Here is a 5219-nt window from a genome sequence, read left to right as displayed (position 1 = left end):
CCATGCATGCATCCATGTATCCATCCATCCATCCATGCATCCATCCATGTATCCGTCCATCCATCCATCATCCATGTATCCATCCATCCATCCATGCATCCATCCATGTATCCATCCATGTATCCGTCCATCCATCCATCCATCCATCCATGCATGCATCCATGTATCCATCCATCCATCCATGCATCCATCCATGTATCCGTCCATCCATCCATCCATCCATGCATCCATCCATCCATGTATCCATCCATGTATCCGTCCATCCATCCATCCATCCATGCATCCATGTATCCATCCATCCATCCATGCATCCATCCATGTATCCGTCCATCCATCCATCATCCATGCATCTATCCATCCATCCATCTGTAACATATGTGTTAAATACTTGTGAATTTCACCCAAAACACATTTGTTTTGGATTAAATATGTCATTTTTGCATCTCAATCTCCTACCTGTGTGATCTGAGTCTGTCTCCGTTCGTGTGTGTGTGTGCGCTGCGTGGTGACGTAGGCGCGTGCATGTGTGGCGGTCACAGCTCCTTTCAGCATGGCCGGAGGTAAGTCACTGCCACGTTGCTATCAGCTAATTAAAGTTTGTTCCAATCTCAAGCTGCAATGTGAATACAGCCGAACCGCCGCGTTTTTGTTTGTTATTAAGAGACTCATTCGGGATACGTTTTGTGGAGGGCGGAGTTCACTAATATACGCTTATAATGAGTTTTAGCCGAGAACGCAGCTGAAATGCTAGCATGGCAAGTTAGCCTGATCGCTAGAGGCTTGTGAGCGTACTCGCGGCAGTCTTTTTTTAACAGCATGCACTCTTTTTTTCCTTCCTCAGGAGAGGTGTACTGGCAGTCGCGTGACACACACAGATCAGACACATATTTCTGTGTTGCAGGTATGGAGATGTTCTCATGTTTTGTATGTAGCCCTGGCTATATAAGTAGCTCATTATTTAAATTTGTTCATTAATATTGATAGTTAATTGCAAATGTTTAATGTGTTCAAGAATGTATACAAATGCCTGCAAAGTATGTGATGTGTGTCAGTTAAATGTACAACCTTTTTATTTGTATTTTGAGGTTTATGTCATTATTTTTGATATGGTATTGATATGTACTACAGCTCCAGTGAACCCTGAAGTAGTCTCAGGTAGAGGGGTGGGAGTAAGTGGGGAGCCGTGTGCACTCTGCAGGAAGCGAGAGAGACGAGAGCTGAACAGTGTCGAGTGAACGCAGAGTTCATAGAAGGGCGACCGACGTATTTTCGGGTTGACGGATAGTTAACTGGAGTCGAGAACTGTTGTACCCTACTGTGAGGTAAATGTGAATTTTGTCTGACACTTGAACCCAATGTTATTGTGTAAAACGGGCTAACTGCTAACCGCGATTAGCCACTAGCACAACTGCTAACATAGCCGCTATCGTAGCCTAGCATATTCGCTAAACTCTTTGGTCGTGTCCAAATTCATGGGCTGCATCCTCCTGAGGCCGCATTTGTAGACCGATTACGTCACAGCAACGCACCGAAGGCTGTCCCAATTCGTCGACTCCTTCAAATGCGGCCGACAAATGCGTCCTTCATTTCCCCGAATTTGAAGGATGGGTCGGGTGTGTCCTTCGTGGCCCACCATATCCCAGAATTCATAGCGCGGCCCAGCCAAACTCCAATTTCCAGCAATGGCGGCCGCTACTAAGTTTTAAAATTACTCTTACTAATGTTTCTGGGTCACAAAATAAACTTTGAACATATTTTCAGGCGAGAAAGTAGCTGTGTAAACATCAAATATCTGCTTGGTTTATCAAGATATCGCATATTTGCAAAAGTGCTTCGACGTTTTCGGAGACGTCTGCTACCCACCAGCTCGATAGCTAGCCGGGAGCTCGAGGGTTACTGATGCGGCCGAGAACGGCACAACTCCCGGCACATCATTTTCAGATCATCGCGGACTTTTGCTACTCGGGTTAAACGTAATATATAATTCACTTAGACAACCTACAGATGTTATTGTTGGGCTTTTTTCAGTGTTTTGTTTGTTCGTGAGTAAATCGGTTTGGCTGTGATTAAAGTTATTAGATTAGATAAAATAAAACTTTATTAATCCCCCGGGTTGGTTCCTCCTTGGTTTTTACACAGCTGACTAAACGTCAAACAGAAACCTGATTAAACATAAGTATGAGACAGTCGAGAATTTACACCAGTGTCCTGTTATATTTTAGATAGCAAGGAGCAGACGGCTGAGTTTATTAAACTCCACCGAGACAGCGGCGACGCTAATCTGAAGGCTAGACCGTCCAATTTCACGGCGGTTTACTTCTGGCCTACCCGACCTTCTGAGGACCCGGCCCACGTAGACCGCGAAGGCCGGGTCCTAGGGAAGATGCAGCCCATGAATTTGGACACGACCTTTGTCACTACCCGATCCGTACCGGAAACCCGATCGGTACCCCGCATGCACAAATCTTACGTCACTTCCTCTCTTTGCCAACATTGCGACATTCAATATATTTGAATGATACGGTTAGCGCCCAGTTAGCTCCTAGCATTTCTCAACAGCCCTGCCTCCTTTTCGACTGCCCGGGACATTTAAACAATGGATAATCCGTATACAAAGAAATTCATGCTTTTCTCCTCAACAGAGAGCGTCCCCCGACTGAACAACAGCGCCGTAAAATAAGAAGAATGGCGCCTAATTACAGAGTTAATAATACAGATTTTGTAATATCTCACGTGTAGATTCATCAGCCAGATTAAGTGTTTACTGACAATTGACAGTGATAGCGCACATCATCATCACTATTCCAACAATCCTCTCCTCACAGACAAGCATAAACACACTCGACTATCACTAAATCAGATTTAACACACGTTTGTAATGACGATAATTCAGTTTATAATAGGGTTTATTCGCTCAGTCAGCAGGTGGCGGTATCCTCGTACATTGGGAGTAAACTGCCATTAAACGAACAGAAGAAGAAGAAAACATTGCACATGCGCAGTACGGATCGGGTAGACCCGATTTGTACGGTCAGACTTTACACATGCGCAGTAAGGATCGAGAGTCCTGATCTGTCACTATCTTTTTATTTTTCGTTTTTGTCTACATTATATTGAAATGTTTCATTATTGCAAACATTTTAAGAGATACTTGTTATTCTTAACATCTTAACAGATACTCTGACCCATAACTATCGTAAAACGCTACGACCGGAAGTAGAAACCTTTCACGCATGCGGGGTACGGATCAGGTTTCCGGTACGGATCGGGTAGAGACACTCTTGTTCTGCTCTGTTTTTATTTATTAAGCTAATGCTAAGATTGAATGTTATCGCATGTGAACTGGCATTTAGCGGGGTTGTGTGATTCAGTAGGAGGAGACGGACGTCTTGCTGGCGTGTCAGAGAGGTCCCGTCTGCTGGTGTGCTGAAGTTATGTGTTCACGTGGGAGCACGTGGAAAGGACGACTGTGAGTGCTGCTGCCGCGGCCTGCTGGTAGCCGTGACCCAGTTTCCCCGCTATCCCCGTGAACTGCCTGGAGGTGTGAGTACTGTTGTTTGCACGTGCTTTTTATTTTTACTGCTTGGCAACAAGTGAAGCGACCATATTGTTTTAGGTCCCAACGCACCCGAGCCACGACTCAGGCCTGCAACGAGGGGTTTGCTAGCAGAAAGACTGTAGCACTTGAGGTGTGTGTGTGTTGGTGAGAGTGCGTGTGGGCCCACAATATTATTTGATTATTTTGTTTCTGTTGAGGTAGATACCTTACCATTGTTTAACAAACTTTATTGATTTTACTTATTTTCTTTTGTGTTGTTAATTAAGCATTCACTAAAGTGGAGTTAACTTTATAATTAACCTGCTTGTGTGTGATTTATTTCCATATAGCGTAGTTTTATTGCATATATTATACCATAAGCATTAAAAAGGGAGTATCAATAGGAAAGTAACAACAGGAAGCCAGGGCCCCTCTCAATAGAACGTGGGACGGGTGTTACATGGAGATGCAGTCTTTCATTCATTGTTTTTAGTACAGTGTTGTATTGCCTGTTAGATGGCGGTTATTAATATAATTGTACTGAAGTATAATGTTTGAACTATAAGCACTAGAATATCAGGTCCTGGTGATTGAATTGTATTTATCTGACTGTTTATTTGTTTTTGAATTATTTTGTTTATTGTTCTTATAAGTTGTTTTTGATTTTTCAGTGACATATTATTTATTTTGTGCTTTTTGTTTTTGAGAGCTTAAGTTAATTTGTTGTATTTGATTCATTATATTATTGTAGTGTTAATGAAGCTGCAGGCACAGCTCCTTTCAGCATGGCCGGAGGAGAGGTGTACTGGCAGTCGCGTGACACACACAGATCAGACACATATTTCTGTGTTGCAGATGTGCAGTAAAGAGCCAAAGACCCAGTACTGTCTCCTGCCTCTTACTTTCACGCCAGAACACAACGCAAGAACAACAGGCGTAACACATGAACGGGTTACACATCCATCCATCCATGGATTCATTTTCTTTTGCTTATCCCAGTCCCATAGCATCAAATACTTTGAGGAGTTCCGTTCCATGCTGTGGTGTCGGGGCCTTGATATAGTGATGAATGGAAATACTGAGACAGGTAGCTCACACTAAACTAACACTAAATTGGAAAGATTTAGACGCCAGGTACACAGGCCCTCTGAAATGTGTTAGCAGGAAAACGCAGTAATAAATCCCTTTAATGGAAAATCTGTGAGGATTAAATGTAACCTTTCTTAACCTGACCTACTTCTGTAACCACCCACAGTGAAACAGTCTGACTGAGTGTGTCTCAACAACACAGCCACAGAAAACATGATAAGACGTGTGTTTTTTCACAGCGCCAACAGTGGCAGCTGTGGAGGGAGAGGCATTTTATTGATGGCTGCTCGCATGTGTGAAAATAAAGCCCTGAAAGACAATCTCTTTGTGGTGGAAATTTCCTCTAATAAAGAATCCATAGGCTGCTTATTTAGAAACCTGAGATGGAGTCACTGTAGATTTACTTCCCTCCCGCCAATGTAACTAATTAAACTAACATGTCAGAATTAATTTGAGCATTTTGTCCTTTCCTCGGCTCGCTTTTACATCTCTCATTATTTCTTGCTTCTCCTCATGTCTCATTCATCGTCGCTTCTCTCTCTTTCTCTCTGTCTCTTTCTGTCCAGATATAATAGGATGTCACGTTTTTCTC

The 5219-nt window shown here is 43.1% G+C and overlaps 1 long non-coding RNA gene across 2 annotated transcripts; it reads left to right on the top strand.

Annotated features, from left to right (window-relative positions):
- Nucleotides 1–839: 839 nt before the first annotated feature.
- LOC146645957 (uncharacterized) lies at nt 840–4419 on the top strand. 2 transcript variants are annotated; one of them, XR_014909028.1, is made up of 3 exons: nt 840–901; nt 1129–1322; nt 3372–4419. It is a non-coding gene; the product is annotated as an uncharacterized LOC146645957 (long non-coding RNA). The 2 variants fall into 2 exon arrangements; XR_014909027.1 differs by having other exon boundaries at nt 846–1322.
- Nucleotides 4420–5219: the final 800 nt, after the last annotated feature.

The sequence above is a fragment of the Rhamphochromis longiceps genome, linkage group LG20 (genome assembly GCF_057381845.1).
Source record: "Rhamphochromis longiceps isolate RC_006_pf linkage group LG20, R_longiceps_female_GT1.1, whole genome shotgun sequence".
Classification (NCBI taxonomy): Eukaryota; Metazoa; Chordata; class Actinopteri; order Cichliformes; family Cichlidae; genus Rhamphochromis; species Rhamphochromis longiceps.
Note: the sequence above shows the minus strand (reverse complement) of the source record. Positions and strands in the feature narration are given on the sequence as shown.